The sequence below is a fragment of the Chiloscyllium plagiosum genome, unplaced genomic scaffold (genome assembly GCF_037043375.1).
Source record: "Chiloscyllium plagiosum isolate Xiang-an unplaced genomic scaffold, Cpla_swu_hap1 HiC_scaffold_164, whole genome shotgun sequence".
Classification (NCBI taxonomy): Eukaryota; Metazoa; Chordata; class Chondrichthyes; order Orectolobiformes; family Hemiscylliidae; genus Chiloscyllium; species Chiloscyllium plagiosum.
The window spans coordinates 233,112-245,590 of record NW_028270303.1 but is presented as its reverse complement, the minus strand read 5'-3'; the positions used below and the strand labels follow the sequence as shown (position 1 = coordinate 245,590).

The window sequence follows — 12,479 nt, the reverse complement described above, 5'->3', positions numbered from 1 at the left end:
ACTTGACAGATAGTAGTGGGTAACAAGGAAATATATGAGGAACTGAATAATTACAGTGCCAGTCTTCACAGTGGAAGACATGAGTTATACCCAAACATACAAGAGAATGGGGGAACAGATGTGAGTCTAGTGGCCATCATTGAGAAAGTGCAAGAAATACTGAATGGCCTTAAGGTGGATATATCATCTGGATCAGATGGAGTACCCTCCAGAATTATAAGGTTGACAACTGAAGAAATAGAGGATACGTTAGTCGAGAACTTTCAGGAATTGGTAGAATCAGGAAGGATGCTACAGGACCAAAAAATAACAAACGTGACACCCCATTTTAAAAGGAAACCACACAAAAGCTGGAAAATTATACACCACTCAGCCGAATCTTGGTTGTGGAAAAGGTCCTGGAATCCATTGCGCTGAAAAAAAATCTGAATTCTTGTAAGTGTCTGTCAAAATAACGCAAAATTAGCATTTTTTCATCAAGGGGAAGACATGCTTGACAAATCTGGAAGATTTCCTCTTTGAAGACGTAACAAGGAAGGTAGACCAAGGAGAGCCAATAGATGTTATGTGTCTGGACTTTATGAAGGCCTTTGATATTTGCTGCACAGGAGGCTACTGAATAAGATAAGGGCCCATGATGTCAGTGGCAATGTGCTCTCACAGGACAAAATGCAGTGATTAGGAACAAAAGAATCCTTCTCAAGATGGCAGCTGGTGACAAGTGGCGTTCCTCAAGACTGTGTTGGGACCACAACTTTTCATTTTCTTCATTAGCGATCTAGATAAAATTCCTGAGTGCGATGTGTGTCAATTTGCAGACAATGAAAGACAGAAGAACAGGTCGCACGAGAAGGCGGGGATGCTGCAGAAGGATATGGACATGTAGGGCAGGTTAAATCTCTGGTTAGGAAGATAATTGCAATGATGACATTTATTTTTGGAATACTTGAATATAAAAGCAGGGATGCACTTCCGTGGCTCTACAAGGGTCTAGTCAGACCACATCTGGATTACTGTGCGCACGTTTGGTCTTCAAATGTCAGGAAGGATGCACTGGTCCTGAGGTGTGTTCAGAGGTGATTCACGATTATGGTCCCAGGAATGAAAAGCCTGACACATGAGGAACGTTTGAGGACTCTGGGTCTATACCCACGAAGTTTAGAAGGATAACAGGAAGTCTAATTGTTACTTACAGAATCGTAAATGGCCTGGACAGAGTGGATGCTGGGAAGGTGTTTCCATTTTTAGTAGAGACTAGAACCGAAAGGCAAGGCCTTGGAGAAAAGGGAAGACATTTAAGAAAAGTAATAAGAGACACTTATTCAGGCAGGAAGTGGTGAATGAATGGAATTCATTGTCAGATAAGGCTGTGGAAGCCAGGTGTTCGATTATATGTAAGCCTGAGGTATGTAGCAGCGTAGTTGTCAAGGAGATCAAGGTTTATGGGGCGAAAGCAGGAGAATTGGGTTTAGAAAGATATCTGCCATGATTTAATGGCAGAGCAGACTCGCTGCGCTGAATGGTTTAATTCCTGCTCCCATTGTCTTATGGACTTATCCATCGAATGACTCCATCTGCAGGTTCCCCTCCAATGAACGTGCCAGCCTGACTTCGGGCATTGTCAGCGAAGATCTGACTGAGTTCTGACCCAGACTTGATCGGCCACATGGTCTATTTCAGCCATCCATCCTTTATTTTATCATTCGACCGAAAAAAAAAGATTAATGCAATGACCAGACGTGTGCCCGGTCTTCTGACTCTTTTCTGAAAAGGCAGATGCTAAAGTTCTAGCCTCACATCCGTGTTCTTATATTCCCACCTACGGTCAAGAACAGAATGTATATCTAACCCCTCGAGACTACTTAATTCCTTGTGCAATCTCCTTCAAACATTCGTGAAAGCCTACTCCAATTTCACTTTTTGTATTAGGGCGTTGCATAGTGTTGTGGAACACGGTGGCCGGGGATGCAGGTACATAATTCTTTTTCGTTTGTTTCACATGTAGACAGAATGGTTAAAAATGTCACCTTGCCTTCGTTGCTCAGTCCTTTGAGCGTAGGAGTTGGTAGATTATGTTGAAGTTGAATCGGACATTGGGTGATGCGTCTTCTGGAATACTGCGTCCAATTCTTGTCGCCCAGTAATCACAGGAAATTTTTCAGCTGGAGTAGGTTTAGAAGAGGTATACCAGCATATTGCTAGTGCGGAAGGTTTGAGTTATCATGAAAGGTTAGATCGGCTGAGAATATTTTCTCTCGAACACGGGAGCTTGAAAGGTGACCTGATAGAAAGTTATAGACTATTAAGAGTTCGGATAGAGTTAACTGTAACTGTCTTTTCTCCAAGGATGTGGAATTTTAGACGAGAGGGCAAATGTTTTAGGTGAAAAGAGAGAGATTTAAAATAAGGCTTGAGAGGCTTTTTTAACTGAGGATGGTTCATGTGTGCAATTCACTTCCTGAGTCAGTAATGAATGAAAGGAAATGTACAACATTTACAGAATATTTAGATCGATAAATGAATTGGAAAGTTTCAGTGGGATTAAAAAAGCTACTCATTCATGCCCAGTCCATTATTTATTGCCCATAGAGCAGTTCAGAATCAAGCACGATTTTTTGGATCTGGAATCGCATCCCAGCCAGACCAGATAAGTATGGCAGGTTTCTTCGCTGACAAGCATTAGTGAATCAGACCTACAACAGCTGATTCAACATCATCATTATACTCTTCAGCTCTAGCTATTTATTGAAATAAAATTCCAGCATCTGCCATGCCAGGATTTGAACCCGTGTCCACAGAATTATATCTGGACATTCGTATTAACAATGCAGTAATAATATCATGAGTGCATAATTAACCCTCAGCAGTTACAGGAGCCATCAGATGCGACTCTTTTAGTTTGGCATGATGTTCAGCATGAACTGTTAGGAGTGAAAGGCCTGTTTCCATGCTGCGTGAGTCTATGTCTATAAGTCTATAGAAATGGCGGCTGGTTGTGATAAACAGCAGCATTGACAGTTTAATTGATCTCCTTCTCGGATATATAATCTTGCTGGTTACTCCGGAGGTTCATTTGCTCACTGAGCCCTTTCCATACACTGGACTGTTCAGTCTGTCCCCAGTTTGACTGAATAAATGAGTTTCCACTTCAGCAGTCAATTGAATCTCGCATTTCCCTGGTTTCTCTGTGATATTGGTATCCTTGTATCTAACCAAAGGGGAACGATTAGTTCAACTCATGTCCACGCAGACGCAAGTCCCGTTGTCCATGTTGTGAATGTGTTTTTATTCTTCCTGATATACCCACAGTGTATGGATGTCGCCGGTCAGGACAGCATTTGTTGTTCCTCCTGATTCGTTGCTGTCTTGTTGTGTGAGAGACATGGATTTTATCCCAGTCTCGCATGACTGTGTGCAGTTTGCAAATTCTCTCTTTACTTGTGTGAGTTTCCTCCCACAGTCTGAAGGTGTGCATGTTACTGGGATCAGCCATTAGAAATGAAGGGAAAAGGAATAGGTATGGAGCATGGGTCTGATAGAATGTGCTTCGGAGGGATGGTGTCAACTGGAAGGGCCAAATGGCCTGCTTCGCCACACGATCAGCATTCTCGGATTAAGGGTCAGCTATGTTGTTCTGGACCTGGAGTCACAAGTAGGCAGGATTGGCGAAAGACAGTAGCATCCCCTGAATAAGGGACATGCATGAATGGGATTGCAGGAAATTAAAGACATGTTCTCTGTTCCTGAGTTCAGGCTTTAATTCCAGGTTTTATTCGTCGAACTTTAGCATTATCAGTTCCGAATCTGAGACCCCAAGGATGACTAATTTTTTATATAACCACAACATCACCTTCTCCAGGTGCAGTATTTACTGGGAACAAGAAGCTGATTCTGAGCTGATGCGCGCAAAAGCAGCTGCTACTACCAATGTCAAAAACACTGATCCAAACAGGAAAATGAATTTTCGAACCTTGACACCTCAAAGTTAAAGTCTCAACACGCTTTAGATGCGCCAATCGGCTGTCTCAGCAACATGTACTACTTATCGCTATAATATTATAAATGTTGGCAAGTATTCCGTTCCGTCCCGCTTTTGACCAGGAGAAATCCCACCCTCGGAAATACACGCGCCTTTCTCCTGTCATTCCATCCCAATTTCCCATTGGATCTTCGTGTCTGCTTCACACCATTTCTACGATTCCGAGTCTGGAACTCCGATTATGCGTGATTGCCTGCAGCAGTTGGTACTGCCTTGTGTGGGCAAAGTGATGAAGTAGCTAATGTAAAATATAATGCTATTGAAACATACGTTTCAATAATATCCTGCGCTGTCCCAGGAGTTTGGAAAATTTCATTAATCCCATTCTCCAATACTCTCATTTATGGAATCTTCATAGTCTCTGAGGACGTTAAAGTTAAAGATTCAGCCCATTCTGAGTTCCCACACGCCTGTCGATAATGCCTGATATTGTACGTTCTCCCTGACATTTCCACTGCTACAATACTGGTGGCAGTTTGCAAAAGTGCTCTGTTGGAGTGCTGTAACTATTTAGTGGTTCGTATTCTGCGTTGTGATTGCAGCGTCCACGTCTCTAATCCACGACATGGCTCTTAGTTCTCTCAAAGTTTTACTTTTGGTGAAACACGGTCAGAAATTAATCATTTTTACATGATAATATTCTCCGAGGTGTTTTTCATCGAATCACCTTCTCTGATGTTTCTGCGTTTCATGTATCAGGATTTAAACCCAAAAGTTCTGGAAGATGTCTCCCCCTCCCACTCTCCCGAACTCTCTTTTCTGTCCCACATCCCATTTTGCTGAGGTATTGCACAATCTAACATATACTTTCACATTGATAACGTCAAGTCTGTGCCGTTGCCCTCACTGTTACTGGTTGCGACAATTAAGAATATGCTAAATGCATTGTCTGAAAAACCGATCTGTTTCACTACGTCCTTAACTGGTCTGATTCCAGACCGCAATGCAATAAATGCTGCAGAGCCACCCCGTATGCTGTTACAGAATGAAAAAAAAAGTTCATTCGGCTCCACCTAGACTATTGTCTGCAATTCACGTGAGTCCAGGAATGTTATCGCAGTGGGAAAGTTGGAGGAGACATTCACTCGGATAGCGTCTGGGCTGAAGAGTTTCAGTCATAAAGAGAGACTGGACAGGCTGGGATTTTTTGTCATCGTGCAGGGGAGTTTGTGAGAAGGCATTGTACAGATGTACAAAATAATGAGGGTATGGTTAAGGTAGACTGAAAGAAGCGTTTCCCATCCACGGAGAGATCGATCACAGGGGGCCAGAAATTTAATGAGAAAGACAGAAAGATTTAAGTAGATGCGTGGAAAAGCAGTATAGGATGCCGGGTGTTGGAATTTGTAACACACGGTCTGTTAGGGTCAGAGTGGCAGAAATATTCAGATGTGAATATGTTCTGTCAATACTTAGAAGTCTGTGGGTTAAACGATTCGGGTCGTAAAGCAGATGTTTTTGACAAATGGAGCCTCAACGGGCTCTGGGGTCTCCTTTGCAACTGTTGTCCTCGGTAGTTTAGTGGTTAGTGTCGAAACATGTTATGCGGGAGATAGAAGCTCAATTCCTCGCTGGGGCAGTGTAAATGTTTTAAAACTGTCGCTCCGTTCCCAAGTGAAGCATATTAATGCCGGTCCTTCCGTTCTCCATGGGACATGTCACAGGAAGGACAGTTCTGTCTGAATCAGCGTGGGGAAGGACTGCAGCTCCCGCTGAGACAGTGAAAGTACAAACACATGACTTCTGCAACATGCACCTTGTGTCTGTACTGAAATCTAAACCATTTAATAGAAAGAAGAAGGAATCTGAAGAAGAAACAGGGTAAACTAATTCCAATGTGAGTACAGAAACATTTTCCGCAGCATTTTGAGGAAAACTGACAAACGGCTCTGAGAAAGAGTTTGTCTTTCAGAACTGTTAGTTTAAAGATGTTTTGTCCCAATTTAGCACTTAAGAAATTGAATAACAATTTAACTGAAGACTTGGAACGTTAGAACACACCAGGCGATGAGTCACGTGCTGGAAACTGTGTTTATAAACTAGATGTTTGATGACTGATACTGATGCAATAGGCTGAAGGGCCTCTCACCACGATTTTAAAAACTTAATGACTGTCATTTTTCAACTGAACCAAAAAGGCAAAAACAAAGTCACCAAGAAAAGTTGTAAGCATTGCATATTTTTTCCTTGATGCATAAGTGCTGAAATTCAGCTGTCTCAATGCTATTTCCCAATGTTGATTTCCAGTCAGGGAAAAAAAAGATTTGTTGCTCCTTATGAAAATCTTAAAATGAACATGAATTCCTGACATTACAAAACAGCAAAGGTAGTAGTTCTGCCAGAGTCATTGAGAATTTCATATCGGAGATGAAATCAAATGGGAAGAAATGCTGAAATCAGGTGCTTTTGCCTGCTCAGACTCAGTACTACAAAAAATGATCCTTATTGAATCATACAGTTTTTTTCAAGGATTTAAGAAGTTGGATGCAGAAAGTTTTGTTAGAAGGGCTAATGCCCGAAACGTCGATTCTCCTGTTCCCTAGATGCTACCTGACCTGCTGCGCTTCTCCAGCAACACATTTCCATCTCTGTAACCAGAGCGCCTCGTATCGAATGACTTGGAGAGACCGGTTTTGGACTGGGGTGAGCAAATTTGTAAATCACATAACACCAGGTTACAGTCCAACAGGTTTAATTGGATGTACGAGCTTTCCGACTGGTGCTCATTCGTCAGGTGGTTGTGGAGTACACTGTTATAAAGCACAGAATTTATAGCACAAATTTGCAGTCTGATGTAACTGAAATTATACATTGAAAATTACCATGATAGTTTGCTAAGTCTCCCATCTGCTAGAATAACCATGTTAGCTTCACTTCACTTCTTACATTTGTAAAGCGCAAAGCTTTCTATTTTAAAGTTACATTCTCAGGTTAACTTGAACAATTGGTGTCAGCCCCCCGTGCGCTGCTGTCTTTTCCATAATGTTTAGACTGATTCCAATTTTAATAAATGAGTTAACAGAGGCTGACATGGATTCATGTAGTTTTTGAGCAAAGTACAATGTAACTGTGCAAGTACAAATTCACCCCACAAACGTATGTATGTGTGTGTGTGTGTGTGTGTGTGTGTGTGTGTGTGTGTGTGTGTGTGTGTGTGTGTGTGTGTGTGTGTGTGTGTGTGTGTGTGTGTGTGTGTGTGTGTGTGTGTGTGTGTGTGTGTGTGTGTAGGAGGGTCTCTGTGTGTAGATAGTGCAATGGAATCACCTGTACTGTGACATGAATCCAAGGTCCCGGTTGAGGTCATCCTCATGGGAACTTAGCTATCAGCTTCTGCTCGGGCACTTTTAGATGCTGCCTGCTCCGAATTCCGCCTTGGTGGATTGTCACCGCAAAGGCCGAGGTGAAATGTCCTGGACCACTGATGTGCTCTCCAACCGGGAAGGCGCACACCTGTCTGTCGATAGATGTGTAGTGCCCATTTATCCGTTGCTGTAGCCTCTGCTCGGTTTCACCAATGTACCATGCCTCAAAGCATCCTTGCCTGCACCATTTTTTTAGATTAGCGTCAGTCTAAACATTATGGCACGGACACAGCACACAGGAACTGACAACGTCAATATATTATCTGGACTGACACTAATTGTTAAAGTTTACCTAAGAATGTAAATATTAAAAGAAAGTTTTGTGAATCACATAACAAAGAAGCGAACCTAACATAGTCATCTTAACAGATGGCAGACTTAACAAATAATCAAGGTATTTTCCAATATATAATTTCAGTTACATCGCACTGTAAGCTTTTGTTATAAATTCTGTTTCTTACAATTGTGAACTCCACAACCACCTGATGAAGGTGCAGCTCTCCGAAAGCTAATGCTTCCAATTAAACCTGTTGGACTATGACCTGGTGTTGTGTGATATTTAACTTCGTATTATAATGCGGATCTCACAATTAAAACAGAGATGAGGAAGCATTTATTCTCTCAGACAGTTCTGGATCCGAGGACTTTCTTGTACAAGAAGGCTGTTGAGGAATGAGGCTGAGATCGGCAGATCTTCAAACAGTAAAGACATCAAGCGTTATGGAGTAAGGCAAGAAAGTGCAGTTCAAGGTTATCAGATCTGACATGAAACCATTCAATACAGGAACAGACTTAATGGTCTGAATGGTGTCTTTCTGTTCCTAAAAATGTTGGCTTAAATATGATGCTGCAAAACCGATCTGAGTAAAATGTGCCAAATTAAAAATGCGTGGACCCCGGAAAACTGAACCGATGTGAAATGTACAAAGAACATCACACAAAGGGCAGACAATGTGGGTAATTGATCCGGAGTGATCAGTATATCAAGGTAAACAGGAAAACCAATATTCATTATCTACTTTAAACCTGACTCCACTAGGCATACAGTTAACTCTCACAAACCACTTTTCCCCTTCCATTTTAGTGACGCCCTCTCCGTTCTTGATTTAAACTGATTGAACGTCAGGCAATTGCAGTTGACATTGCTGATTTGGACCTATAACATGCAGGGAAGCGATTCGGAATGCTGCACAACATCATTCTGCTTGGAAAGATCAGGCAGTATTTCATATTGATTACTGTAAACGTTAACCTTTAACAAGCCAAGACAGTGAAATTATTGAATCCTCATCATGATACTACCAGGGACGATTTCTGTTAATACCACCCTGGACACCATGAGATTCGTCATTCTATTCTGCCATCCTTCTGTGCATGATCCCTTCGGCTCTATTCCGGTCTTGTTGGTTGGTTTACAATATTGAGGCTATCTAATCATCTGTTGAATTTCAGTTTCTGATGTACGAGACCTTATCTAATGAGCTGGCAATGTGCTGGCTCAGTGGTGATAACGCTGGTCTTATAAACTAGAAAAGTGCTTGAAATAGCCCATTCCTGTTTTTAATTCCAATAACTTGAGAAAAACGGTTCGCCAGGACAGGAAAAAACGCGCGTGAGCAGTGATCCAGTTTGCCAGCAAGAACAAGGTGAGACAGTATATACTAGAGAGAGATGTGGAAAGAATGGGCAAGGAACACTGGGACGGGAGGGGCTGAATGCTTCCTTTCTTTGCTGGTGTTGAAGTCTGAAATGGGACAACATCAGCCAAGTGGGTGAAATGTTACTTTCTGCTTGTTTTCTCCCGAGGCCTGTATCACTCTTGGGGAAATGTGTCTGCGTGCTTCAGCCTGTGGGTAAAAATGGGATTCAGTTCCCCGACCGGGTGTGAACACATTTTTCCCATCTCAAACTTCAATTCAATTTATTGTGTCTTACGAGATTAAAACGTTTCAAAGAAATTAGCATTGAAATGAACACGTGAAACGTCAGAGTGTACAAGGTTGCAGACCAAGTGCTGGGAAGTGAGATGATGGACCCATTTCTGTGTTGTAAACATTCGATAATTCAATCATTTTTGAGGGCAAATATATCTGCAGTGACATAATTCCAAAAACCGCGTTATGAAGAAGCTGTACAACTGCTTCTGCCCTCATCCCTGGTGGTCTAGTAGTTAGTATTCAGCGCTTTGACTGAGTGGGCTGGATTTCATTACCGTTCAGGAAATAAGGACTTCTTGTTCCTGATGCAGAGAGCGCAGCTCTACCAGGAATCTGTTTAATGCCTTTAATCAGTCAATACCCCAGCCCTTGAATGAAGGTAAAAGTGCCTTCCCTGTCTCTACACAGTCGGACAGTTAATCCTTCATTCTCCTCTGATTCCACTTCCCAAAGAGTTTCAAAGAACTGAGTCTCAGCTATTTCATTTATGTGCTTTTCATACACAGGAGCTGCAGCGATTGAGTGGATTGGTTTCTGAAAATGAAACGTATCTTATGTGCAATGTGTGAGGCTATTCCAGGGTTGTCTTCTCTGACAGCGCTGCGACATGACTGATGTTCTCTATGATATGGAAGTGCCAGTGTTTGAGTTGGGTAGACAAAGTTAAAAATTACACAATATCAGGACATAGTCCAGCAAGTTTATTTGGAAACACCAGCTTTCAGAGAGCCGCTCTTTTATCAGGTAGGTGTCTTTCTGCAGAAACTTGATGCGTGTGTCAATATGCGCGATGTTGTGGAAGATCATCTGGACTTTAACCGACCGTTCGTGGTGTCGATGGTACCCATGACTTGGATGTGTTGTTATTGGACTGGGATGGACAAATTTAAAAATTTCACAAAGCCATATTAGAGCCCAACAGTTCACAACCACCTGATGAAGAAACAGTGCATGGAACACTGCTGCTTCCAAATATGCTAGTTCGATACAATCTGATGCCATGTGATTTTTAACTTTGATGACCCTTGGTAATGTTTAACTGATCGTAGACAGTAAAAGAATTTTCGTTCCTGGAGATGAAAATTTCAAACATTATCCACCTCAGTGGAACAAAAAAGATTACTTTGGATGTGTGCTGCATCTCCACAATGCGCTTGCGCAAAGCAAAAGTCGAACCTGCACCCGCCTGATCCATAGCCAGCTATACGAATGGCTGTACCACTGGCCAGATGCGCAGCTGAGATTTTACACGCTGCAGAGCTGTGATGCGAATTTTGACAGGAGCAATAAAAATAACACTCACAAGGTGAACAAAGGTGAGTCACCATCAATGATTCACTTCACATTGTCCTTAAACATTGATCAGCCAATCAATGAGGTCACTGCTGATCAAAGAAATTGCAACTTACTTTGCTACGTTTTCACCATAATTAGAGGTAAACTCCAGCCTAATCATTACATCGCATATTCCCATTAATTTTCAGATTTAGATTATGTTCATGATCTGTCCGTATTTGCAGGAAACTGAATGACATGAAATGCGTGGAAACGTCCTTCTGGTGATGTAATCTAGTGCAGAGTCGGCCAGAAAAGAAAAGTCAAAGACTTGAAACATCACTCCCATTTCTCTCTGTACCAATGCGTTTTCCTGAGTTGAATATTTGCAGGAATTGTCTTTAATATCTAATGAATTAATTATTTTCCCATGACAGAATCTTCATAAATCAGTTAACACCTGAGGTGTTGAATCCTATTTTACTTCAAATTAAAATAGTTGAATACCCTTTCCTCCAGCCTAATGTCCCAATACTCTCTCCTCTTCCATGCATATACAAGCTGCTCCAAGAGAGGTTGGAGCTCCCAACCTGACGTTCCAGTGTTCCTTGATGCTCCATGTCAATACAAGCTACTCTAGTTGAAGTTGCAGCTCCCAGTCTGATATCCCAATGCTCCCTGCTCCATGTCAATAGAAAACGTCCAGTTGCTGTTGGCTGTACCAGTCTGATGTTCCAATGTTCCCTGCTGCGTCATGTCATTAAAAGCAGCTCAAGGTATTAGAACGAACCGTCTGTTAATGACATGCGTATAAAGACATTTCAAATCAGTTTTCATGTTTATGCTGCATAAATCTGCGGTTATTGATACACAGTTTAGATTCAGTCCCTGCAGTTAACTTGCTGACTTCTCCAGTTGTTCACAGTTAAATATGAAGCATCAAGTGTGTGCATAACGAGAAGGAGTTTACTTCCCACATCTTGTGTTTATATGTGTCTTATGTCCAGCATTCATCAATGGCGAGAGCAAGGGGGAAAGGATAAGACCAATGTGTAAGTCTGTCTGTGCCCATGCACGGCACCCACATCGGTAATTCTCTACTGTGCATTTACAGCCAGTTCTCGGGTGCCCCTACACCCAGCCCCTGCCACTTTTGAAATACCTCCATTGTTTCGTACTATCTCTCTGTGCTCTTTTCACCAAGACGAATCACTTCTCCCCAACTGCTACAAATTTCATCTGACAAAACACTCATTAAGAATCGTATGCATCAACATGCACTTCGCATCTCTCGTTATTTGGTTCTCATGGATCTCTTTCATACGATAAAAGTTCACAGCAACTTGACTTGTAAAAGACAATCGCGTTCCTGTTCATTGTCCCAATTCAATCTACATTTCAATGCAGTTTAGGCAACAGACTCAAATTATTCTTTGAGATTTTATTATAGCGTCGATGCATATAAACAGACCATTGGACAGCTGTGATCATCCAAAGATAGCAAAATTGAAAATCGCTGACAACAACGACGAGAGTGGGATTCGAACCCACGCGTGCAGAACACAATGGATTAGCAGTCCATCGCCTTAACCTCTCGGCCACCTCGTCAAATAAATCGCGAGCACATTTGACCTTATGAATAAATGAATTGCGTAAATTATGCTGAGCAGCAGATATTTCTACATGGTTTTGGTGAAATGATAAATAGTACAGGACGGTTCCAATAGTATCGTCTTACCTCTGAGTTGTGGGGCAAACAGACTCCCACTGTGACACTCTGCTCACAGTGATCTGAACAAAAATGAAGAAATGACGATGTAACAATGTCTGTTGAAATCTGTGAAGATTTGAAGCCAACGGACTGAA

General features: G+C 41.9%; 1 non-coding gene across 1 annotated transcript; it reads right to left on the bottom strand.

The window, feature by feature from the left end:
* Positions 1–12,139: 12,139 nt before the first annotated feature.
* Positions 12,140–12,221, bottom strand: trnas-gcu (transfer RNA serine (anticodon GCU)). Its single transcript has one exon. It is a non-coding gene; the product is annotated as a tRNA-Ser (tRNA).
* Between the last annotated feature and the right edge of the window lie 258 nt (positions 12,222–12,479).